This window comes from Schistocerca cancellata, chromosome 5, assembly GCF_023864275.1.
Source record: "Schistocerca cancellata isolate TAMUIC-IGC-003103 chromosome 5, iqSchCanc2.1, whole genome shotgun sequence".
Taxonomy (NCBI): Eukaryota; Metazoa; Arthropoda; class Insecta; order Orthoptera; family Acrididae; genus Schistocerca; species Schistocerca cancellata.
Genome location: NC_064630.1, coordinates 477,130,262 through 477,141,896, shown reverse-complemented (window position 1 = coordinate 477,141,896; position 11,635 = coordinate 477,130,262). Strand labels below are relative to the sequence as shown.

The following is an 11,635-nucleotide window of genomic DNA, read 5'->3' as shown; positions in this document are numbered from 1 at the left end:
ATAGGTCTTAGTTTTAGGAAGAAATTTCTAAGAATGTACGTTTGGAACACAGCATTGTATGCTAGTAAAACATGGACTGTGAGAAAACTGGAACAGAAGAGAAAAGAAGCATTTGAGATGTGGTGCTATAGACGAATGTTGAAAATTAGGTGGAGTAATTAGGCAAGAAATGAGGAGTTTATGCGCCGAATCGGAGAGGAAAACATTGACAAGAAAAAGGGACAGGACGATAGCACATCTGTTAAGACATCAGGGAATGACTTCCATGGTACTAGAGGGAACTCTAGAGGCATATGCCCAGCAAATAACTGGGGACGTATGTTGGAAGTGCTACTCTGAGATGAAGAGGGTGGCACAGGAGAAGAATTCTTGGCGGACCGCATCAAACGAGTCAGAAGAGTGAGGATTTGAAAAACAAAAACAAAAACAAAAAAAGACTTCGGCCGTTAACTTACATAATAAAATGTAACTCCTACAGCCCCCCCCCCCCTCTCCAACGGGATTACAGATCTTTCGTGAGTCCGTGCACAGCACACACGGGACCCCGAGCTATTACAGTCCATTCTTCCTTCCTGGGCTGCATTTCCTTCACCTTGCCCCTCCCTCCCCATCGTGGCTCATTCCCCACTGTCACCACCTTCCCCTCTCTTGTTGTTTTTATTTATGTCAACCTGGCTATCCACCTGGTTCCCTGTACTCCTTGCAATTTTGTTCCTCTTCATCCTTTTTGGCATTTTTGGTCCCCCATTGGGGTTTGACATCCACTTCTAAATTTTATGTCTTTAGCGTGGGCCGTTTGGAGAAGAACATCCTCCGCAGCGTCAACAGCTTGGATTCCTCTACCCACTTCCTTCACCTCTTCATTCACAACCATGCCCCCCCCCCCCCACTCCCTCGATAGGTAACCAGCTTGTGTATCCAGTCCATTTGGTGGGACTGTTATGTACCCATCTGGCTGAGCCCCCTAAAAACTCAGGGACCATACTACTGACAATTGAGCTGTTGCCTTCTGACTGTGGCCATCAACCATTATCTGACACTGAGGCCCATCAAAAATATAACTTCACCTTGTGTCGATTTCTTCTATTTTTGCCTCTGTTATGTCGTTTCCCCCCTCCTACCCCATCCCCACCCCTATCCCTCTCCCATCTTCCCCTCCTCTGCAGTTCTCATGCCCTCCCATCCAGGTGCCACTACCCTCCCAAACCAAAGAATTAAGCCCTCTTCTTCAGGCCCACCAGCAATGCTGGGATCCCAACCCAAGCATCTCTCAGGCCTGCTGCCACAACTTGGCCGTGGGACACGCCATTCGTGTGCCCCATGGTCCCCTACTCTCTTTCAGTTCTGGATCTTGGGGAAGCCTGCTCTCCCTTGTGCCCCGCCACCCTCAATCTCCGAAATGGAAGAGGAAGAAACGTAAGTCTCAGGACAAGGCTCTCCTCCTGGTGCCCCCTGAGTCTGACATCTTATTTATGGATGTCATCCCATCCTTGTCGGTGAAGACCACTGACCAGGTGACACGACTTCCCCTCGGCTTCTTTATGTCTAATCTGGACTCTCACGGCATGATAATTTACTGTAATTGCAAGACATATTACTGTCTTGCTCTTCATGAAACGCACTTCCGTGATGACAACTGTCCAATGTTTCATTGTTATCGGGAGTTCTGTCAGAAATGTGCCAGCTCTGGAACAGCGTCTGGAATGGTCTGCAGTTTGGTTCACTCTGATGTCATAGTGACTGGATCCCCTAACTAACTGGGAAGCAATAGTGGTATGAATGCAAATGACCCCAGCAATCACCATTTGCAGTGTTCACCTCCCTCCAGGTAGGCCACTTCCTTATGCTGATCTACCTGCCTTAATACAGCAACTCAGGTCCCTGTACCTCCTTCTTAGGGACTTCAATGCACACTATCCCCCTGTGGAGAGTGCAACTTCGATGGGTAGTGGTCTTCTAATTCACCAACTTATAACAGACTTTAATTTGTGCCTCCACAATGACGGCTTCCCTACCCATTTCAGTGCCGCTCACAGCACCTTTTATGCTATTGATCTCACAATCTCCTCTCCTGCTCTTGTGGCTTTCCCATGGTTACGCCGTGATGATCTTTGTGACAGTGACCACTTTCTGGTGATGCTATTGTTCCCCTACCGCCACCAGGTAGACAGGCCCCAGCGTTGGACATTCTACAGGGCAAATTGGCCTTTATATACTTCAGCTCTTCGACACCTCTTTCTCGGATTGCAGTGATAAGGTCATGGAAGACGCCTCTGCCACTCTTCTTCATGCCAGTGGCACTACTATCCCCTATCCACAGGTCCCCCTCGTCGTCCACCGATCCTGTGGTGGGCCAAGGATGTAGCAGTCGCTATCCAGGACCGCCAACGGACGCTACAACTATTTAAACGACACTCTTCACAGACCAACCTTATTGCATATAAGCATCTCCGTGCTAAGGGTAATCAGAGTAAAAAGAAATGCTGGAAGTGCTATATTTCCTCCCTGGGGATGTGCGCCTCTTCGTCGCACGTTTGGTTCAAGCTCTGTAGCCTTCTGGGCCGCCAGCAGCGATCAATTGTTCAGGGTCTCATCCTAAAGCATGCTCTGTGTACTGATCCATCGGTCCTTGCAGAACGCCTCGCAACAAAACTTTGTGACAGCATCAGCGTCCTCTTCCTACCCTGCTACCTTTCTCTGTCAGAAACGCCAAGCTGAACAAACCCCCTCTGTTTCAACCCCCACAAAGCTGGATTCTATAATGAACCCTTCACTGAATGGGACTTACTGCAGGTTCTTACCTCTTCACATGAACAGCCCCATGTCCAGATTCCATCCACAACCTGAGACCCAATGCTTGGACATTACCCAGAGTCAACATCTACTCAGGGTCTTCAACCGCATTTAGCTCACGAATGCCTTCCCCTCGCAATGGTGACATAGCATAGTTATCCCCATCCTTAAACCTGGGAAGAACCCAACGTCTCTCGGCAGCTACCGCCAGATTACCCTGACCAATGAAATTTGTAAACTTCGTGAGAGAATGGTTAGCTTCCATTAAGCTGGGTACTCGAATCTCAGGGTTTTTGTCCTCATATCGATGTGGCTTCTGGAAGGACGATCTTCAACTGACCGTTTACTCACATTGGAAACAGCAATCTGACAGCCTTTTACTAATCTCCGGCACCTTGTCGCAGTCTTCTTTGACCCTTCATGAGGCATACGACACGGCTTGGCGCCCTCAAATTTTAGTTACCCTCCCTGGAGTCAAAAGCATAAATTGATCACTTTATTTCACGCGTTATGTGAAAATGACACAAATTATGTAACAGAAATAATGCAGACATATCAAGTGGATTTTGTATGCCAAATCTGTTCATCCAGGAAGGACATCGTGGGTTAGAGAATTGACACACAAAACCTGTGTTGTTGCCGAGATCCAGTTATATTCATAGCAGAAAATACCAGCCTTGAGCGGTCTAGAAAGTGACTACAGTGCACATCTCAAAGACGTTGAGGCCATGCGCCGAAGTACCCTAAGTGTATGTCAATGAGTTTTATCTGGTTTCGGTGACTGGGTTTGGGGACTACAGCATCGTCACTAATAATACTCAAATGCGGCGATTGTGAACTAAACAAAACAAATCATTATCTGATACAATTATTTGCGTTTTTCTTTCTTAAGCATACTAAAACTAAGAAGCTCACCGCCAGAAATGTTTCCCATTTTTAGAACTATCCAGTAGCTATATTGTAAACTTTACGAGTAGGCAACACCTCTTTTTTGTAATAACAGACTTGGAAAATATTTTTCTTGGGTTCGATGTCAATAGCACTGTCAATGAAAGACAGATATACAAATGAAGGAACAAGAACACAGCATCGATTGCAAAACGTAACATCTATAGGGAGACTCGTAAGCTATGAATAACATCAAGGACCAGATTAAGAATGGATGCTATACAAGAAACCATAAGAAATGACAGAAAATACAGGCTCAAAATTTCGTTGAAAAACTAGCGAAAGTACGCAGTGCAACTTCGATTCCAGAGAGAGAGAACCTGAAACGACAAGTTCACCAAGCTGGGAATGGTACTGAGATCATAGACATCGCTTGTGCAGAGTGTTATTAATTTAGCCACTAAAGTTTTAATGTTAACGACGCCTCCGGCCTACCATATTAGTCATATTTGATAATTATCGAGTTCTATTTCAGTGGCACAGATGGGCAGACGGTTCTAGAATTTGCAGAGACTATGCATATCGCGCTGAATCATAAAGCCAAACTACCACTACGTCATATTATAGTCCGTACTTAGTTTCTGTCTGTAAAAGACTTGCTCGACAGTGTGTGATTAGCATTAACACCGCTAACTCCTCACGCTACACACTACACAGTCCCAGTATATGCCAGATAATCGCTTAAAAATGCTTTATGCTCTCATTTTTCTGCCAACGGCTTCATTTCTATCAGAGGTCTGTCAACCCATTCCCAAAAAGATAAAAAAAGTGTTACAGTCTACCACAGCATGATTTTCTGTCGCTCTTGCGTCTTTTTAAGATCAAAAAGACGCAAGAGAGGCAGAGAATCACACATCAGCAAAAATATTCAGTAAGCAAATGCACAAATGCACTAAAATGGGAATAAATTCTCGAAACAAATTGCGCTAAGCTTGAAAAAATAAGAAACTGGTGCAGTTTTCATGATTTAAACCATCGATGATAAACATCCAATAAGTCATAATATTTCTTCTGGCTGCTTTCATACAAAGACCTGCACGTTAAGACACACGTGCCACGCTTCATGACTGCACACGAACTTTCCCACGAATAGATTTTACATAGATTTTAATAAAACAGATCCACAATTTACATATGCCCTCCATACACTCTTTCCACACACTTACACAGCAAAACGTAATTAATTAGTACTTATTAAAGTGATTATTATTACGTCAGCAAGGTATTGTAATGAAAGCAAACAAGATTCTAGAAACATAATAAGTATGAACTGACCTCTTGGTTATGGTTTCCAGTATCGTACACTACTGGCAATTAAAATTGCTACACCAAGAAGAAATGCAGATGATAAACGGGTATTCACTGGACAAATATATTATACTAGAACTGACACGTATTACATTTTCACGCAATTTGGGTGCATAAATACTGAGAAATCAGTACCCAGAACAACCACCTCTGGCCGTAATAACGGCTTTCATACGCCTGGACATTGAGTCAGAGTTTGGATGGCATGTACAGGTGCAGTTGCCCATGCAGCTTGAACGCGATAGCACAGTTCATCAAGAGTAGTGACTGGCGTACTGTGACGAGCCAGTTGCTCGGCCACCATTGACCAGACGTTTTCAATTGGTGAGAGATATGGAGAATGTGCTGGCCAGGGCAGCAGTCGAACATTTTATGTATCCAGAAAGTCCCGTACAGGACCTGCAACATGCGGTCGTGCATTATCCTGCTGAAATGTAGGGTTTCGCAGGGATCGAATGAAGCGTAGAGCCACGGGTCGTAACACATCTGAAATGTAACGTCCACTGTTCAAAGTGCCGTCAATCCGAACAAGAGGTGACCGAAACGTGTAACCAATAGCACCCTATACCATCACGCCGGGTGATACGCCAGTATGGCGATGACGAATACACGCTTTCAATGTGCGTTCACAGCTATGTCGCCAAACACGGATGCGAGCGTCATGATGCTGTAAACAGAACCTGGATTCATCCGAAAAAATTACGGTTTGCCATTCGTACATCCAGGTTCGTCGTTGAGTACATCATCGCAGGCGCTCCTGTCTGGGATTCAACGTCAACGGTAACCTCAGCCGCGGTCTCCGATCTGATAGTCCATGCTGCTGCAAACGTCGTCGAACTGTTCGTGCAGATGGTTGTTGTCTTGCAAACGTCCCCATCTGCTGACTGAGGGATAGAGACGTGGCTGCACGATCCGTTACAGCCATGTGGATAAGATTCCTGTCATATCGACTGCTAGTGATACAAGGCCGTTGGGATCCAGCACGGCCTTCCGTATTACCCTCCTGAACCCACCGATTCCATATTCTGCTAACAATCATTGGATCTCGACCAACGCGAGCAGCAATGTCGCCATACGATAAACTGCAATCGCGATATGCTACAATCCGACCTTCGTCAAAGTCGGAAACGTGACGGTACGCATTTCTCCTCCTTATGCGAGGTATCACAACAACGTTTCACCAGGCAACGCCGGTCAACTGCTGTTTGTGTACGAGAAATCGGTTGGAAACTTTCCTCATGTCAGCACGTTGTAGGTGTCGCCACCGGCGCCAACCTTGTGTGAATGCTCTGAAAAGCTAATCATTTGCATATCACAGCATCTTCTTCCTGTCAGTTAAATTTCGCGTCTGTAGCACGTCATCTTCGTAGTGTAGCAATTTTAATGGCCAGTAGTGTAAATGAACTCATTGCAGTCACTAAGTTAGTGTGTTGTATCAAAAAAGTTAGTGTGGTGATTAGGTAAAATTTTATGTCTCATACAGTACTGTACAAAATGGGAGGGCATGATACGCAACAAATTGATTTACTTCTTTACATTTACATAGCTAGTAAAACGTTTCCAAACGTTTAGCAGGAGCTGGGCTAGCTGACACCGGATATGTGCCAGATGCCATCCACTTCACGTGTTGTACACGTGATGGATGTGTGAAGTCGTGCTGACAAGGTAACGCTATGGCTTAAGTATCGCTGACGTTGTCAGACAAGGAACTGTATAGGATGAAACCTGCCACGGGAACGGAATCGGTCACGTGAGGCCGTGCGGCGTGGTGAGGAGCGTGCTTGAGTGAAATTCGGTCCCTTTCTTCTAAGCCAGCTATCTAACTTCCTCCGTTCCTCTGCAGCCATGAGACCACCAGCCTGTATGAAAGATTTCAGACTCCATATCTGTATCCGTTAAGGTTGATTCAGGTTTCTATAGCAAACGTCCCTATTTCTAATTTCATAGCCTGCAACTACCTCCTAAACGACGGACGCCCACCCCCAATTGACCAAAACTTTATGCACTTGCACAATATTGAAGACACTGACTTGAGATTTTTGCAGTACTGTTGTATTATCTGTGCAAGTCTGTATACAGAGTATGGTGAAGATGGAATAAAATGCGGTCTTACTTCTTCAGAATCATGGGAGTGTGCATAACCAAATCGTACGCACAGTACAGCTCACGCCGCTCCAGCGGCAGCTGTGCTAATGTGAGGAGGGGGGGGGGGGGTGGCTACACACCAAAACACCCTAAGATCGCGTACTTTACAAGGGTAAAAACTCTGAATAATTTGCTATATTACACCCTAGAAATGATGGATCTCGTAAAAGTTCAAAATACAAGCGCAAGTAAGAATAACAGTGCAACTCACCTTTTCGCAGCTTCAGAGTGCGCAGATACGTGAAGAAGTTCTGAGGCCGTCCTTCAAATTCGGGTCGCGTGAGCACCTCGCGTATGAGGCTCCTGGTGGAGACGATGACGGTCAGGTCGCCGCCCAGATGTAAGCCGATCACGGGCGATCCGTACTGCTCGGCGAGGTGTGCGAACGCCTCGTGCTGTGATCGGAGTTTCTTAGTCAGCCGACGGACTTCCAGGCAGTTGCCAAACACTGGAAGCCATGTTGGACCTTGGAAGGGAACCAAGAAGCCGTCGTTAGAGGTAGGAATCTTAGTTTCTCGTTCGCTGGGTAGGCAGTGTACTGACGTTTTGTAGCTAACACACGAGGACTATTTGGAAAGTAAGGTCCGACAGGTCGCGAAATGGAAACGACAGTGAAAATCCGATGAAGCTTTGCACAGATATTTTGGACAGTGCCTCTAACATGCCTGTCGATCGCGTCACCTCACTCTCTTCAGTTCTGAACGCTCATTGAGCATGTAAAGATGCCTAGAACACTAATGTCTCCCGCTAAGTATGGATGACCGCTGCAAGGTTTCGCCTTATTTCATGCAATCCCACATATCGTACCTGTCATGAATTTCCTTCTTCGTTACAATTTTCGGTTGCACACTGAAGGAGGCAATGAGGAGACCCTACACCGTTTTCGATGCGAAGTGTTTGTTCACCCACCATACAGCCCATACTTGGATCTCTCTGAGGTTCGTCTCTGCTCATGTGAACCGCTGGCTGTGAAGACAACGCACTGCAGACCACCGTAGAGAAGTGTCCGAGAGATCAGTTGGCTGCCTTCTATGATGTGGGTATTGGAAAGTTGGTACAACACTATGACAGATATCTAAGTCGGAGCAGCGACTATGTAGAGAAGTAACTCGAAAGTGTAGCAACCTGTTGAAAATAAAACATTTTTGATTTTCTTTGTTGTTTCCATTTTGCAAGCGGTAGGACCTTACTTTCCAAATAGCCCTCGTACATTAAACTGCTAGCTTCTTGGGCGTCGAATACTTCTTGGGTGTAGAATACTGCATTTAAGTAAGCTCACCAGACAAAATGCTAGTTATCCCCTAAAAGAACACACTGGCAGCGTTGGAGCGTTGTAGATAGATTAGAACTGTTACCAGACGGGCATGTGAGCCTCCACGGCTGAGGTAAGTGATGTCTTTTAAGTGGTAGGTGTGTTTGTGGGTGCTAATTGATTGGAATCAGTATAGTAAGGCGTCGATGCGGAGGCGTGACGCAATGGATGAGAGGAGCTGTTGTGTTTGGAAGACTTCTTCTTCCATTAACTGATCTCCCATTCCCCCTTCCCTGTTCCACCCGCGAATGGTATGTGGAAAAAAATGTTCAAATATGTGTAAAATCTCATGGGACTTAACTGCTAAGGTCATCAGTCCCTAAGCTTACACAATACTTAACCTAAATTATCCTAAGGACAAACACACACACCCATGCCCGAGGAAGTACACGAACCTCCACCGCACAGTCCATGACTGCAGCGCCTTAGACCGCTCGGCTAATTACGCGGTACGTGGAAAAAATGGTTGTCGGTAAACCTCTGTATTAGCTCTGATTTATCGAATTCTCTCATAGTGGCTATTTCGCGGGGTCTATGTGGGAGGAAGTAAAATATTCCGCGACTCTTCGCACAAGTTATTCTCTCGAAATTTCAATAGTAAAGCTCTCCGTAATGTACAACGCATTTCTTGTAGCATCTGCCACAGGAGCCTGCTGAGCACCTCTATAACGCTCTCGCGCCGAGTAAACGATCGCATGATGAAACGCGCCACTTTTAATTGGATATTCTCGATCTCTTCTATTAGTGCCACCTGGGGAATGTCCCAGTTTTAAGGGCAATATTCAAGAGTCAGTCGAACAAGCGCCTTTTAAGCCACTTATTTCGTGGATGAGCTACATTTCCTTAATATTCTTCCTAAGAAACTCAGTCCAGTATTTGTTTTTCCTATAATTTGTTTTAAATGGTCACTACGCTTAAGGTAGCTCTGGATATTTATTCCCAGATATTTTACGGCAAATGCCGTTTGCAGCAATTTTCATCAGTAGTGTAGTTATTCGGCAGCGGATTTCTTTACCTATGTATACGCTACGTGCTGCATTTATGGTCAACTGCCGGAACCTGCACCATTCATCAATTGACTGCAGGTTATTTTGCAAATCGATATTGTCGTGCCGGCCGGGGTGGCCGAGCGGTTCTAGGCGCTACCGTCTGGAACGGCGGGACCACTACGATCGCAGGTTCGAATCGTGCCTCGGGCAAGGATGTGTGTGATGTCCTTAGGCTAGTTAGATTTAAGTAGTTCTATGTTCTGGGAGACTGATGACCTCAGATGTTAAGTCCCATAGTGCTCAGAGCCATTTGAACCATTTGAACAATGAACGTGTTGTTGCACACTGTGTACTGCAATATTTTCTGTCGGACATAAAGGAAAGGGTGATTTTAAAGACCACGTGTAAACAGCTAAACATAGGAGTGTTATTAATGCAGTATTATTTGTGCTTAAGGTCGGAAAAAGTACCGGATACTATTGAAGAGAAGAGGAAAGAAATTTTTACGCTGATCTTTCATGTTACAATATTTTTAAAATATTATATATATATATATATATATATATATATATATATATATATATATATATATATATATATAATTCTCTTGCCTAACATCAGGTCGTGGGTTGAGATTAAGGTTGTTGGAAAAAATTGCCTGTTTATCAGCGTGCATGGGGATGGCAGCGGGCACTTCATTGCTCGTTTCGCCATGTCGTTCAGACTCATCATTTGAAGTATCTAGTACAGCTGCAATGACTTCATAGATGATATGAACAATTTTCGTATAAAGAGCCACAAAATCTGAATGAAGAAACATTTGAAATTGCCAAAAGGTCGTATTTCGTAGCTGATATTATTGAGACAAACATACTAAGTTTGTCATGGGACTTGATATAGTGAAGCCATACGAAACTATATCAATCACGTTAACACACGAACCAGTCTCACTGAATTTTGTAAACGTGTAGAAACTTGAAGTCAATGCAGATACCATGTGGAATCTGTTCCATCTCTACCAGACACGTGCCGGAGCCCGCGAATATATTACGAAATGAGCTTAATCAAGACAGCCACTAGAGAGCCCTCTTGGCCAAGAACCATGAGTTTGTAGGGAGCGTGACACGCAATACGGTAGTTTCACGGTATATATTCCACATGCCGTTCAACAGTGCAAATCAAAGGGTACTCGTACAAAAATATTGGTGACTTCCAGCTCGATTCTATCCCTTTATGGAACATGAGAAAACTTCTGCGTGCATGTGTCACTAAGAGTCGTGATCACCCTTCTTTTACTCATCATCCGTTTGCGTGGTGCACGATCAAGGCCGCAGAACTGTTGCATCGTCTACGTCGACTACCGGTAGTTTAAACTTACCCAGTATCTTTCGGGAGAACCAACATCGACTGCCACTGAAGAATACTAAAAACTAAACTCCTCCCGCACAGGCCATGAAGGCCCAAAGGTACCGACCGGCCGCCGTGTCATCCTCAGCCCACAGACGTCACTGGATGAGGGTATGGAGGGGCATGTGTTCAGCACACCGCTCTCCCGGCCGTATGTCAGTTTCCGAGACCGGAGCCGCTACTTCTCAATCAAGTAGCTCCTCAGTTTGCCCCACAAGGGTTGAGTGCAGCCCGCTTGCCAACAGCGCTCGGCAAATCGGACGGTCACCCATCCAAGTGCTAGCCCAGCCCAACAGCGCTTAACTTCGGTGATCTGACGGGAACCGGCGTTACCACTGTGGTAAGGCCGTTGGTAGCTACTGAAGACCTCTATACTTTTCAAGTACACTTTCAAATGGGCCTTTTGATTATCGAATTATTTCTATGTCTGCTATCGTGCCTACTTCACAAGGACTCAAAACTCAAGAGCAGTACTCGAGAAAGGCTCATATGAGCATATTTTACGTGGTTATCTCTCCACTTACACTAGAATTATTAGGACTGGCGGTTTAGTGCTAAAGCACGTTCCTGGAAACGTGCTAAAGAGCGTTCCTGGAACCGAAAGGTCGCGGACAACGGTGTACTTTTGTCTGCCTTTAAGGTACCCTTCACCTCTCAATGACGTTCGGATTCCACATTGAACTGTGGCTCCTGCTCTAGATTTCTGCAGTCGGTACAGGAAGAAGTACCAAGA

The 11,635-nt window shown here is 45.4% G+C and overlaps 1 pseudogene; it reads right to left on the bottom strand.

The window, feature by feature from the left end:
• Positions 1 to 11,138: 11,138 nt before the first annotated feature.
• Positions 11,139 to 11,256, bottom strand: LOC126189751 (5S ribosomal RNA; annotated as a pseudogene).
• Positions 11,257 to 11,635: the final 379 nt, after the last annotated feature.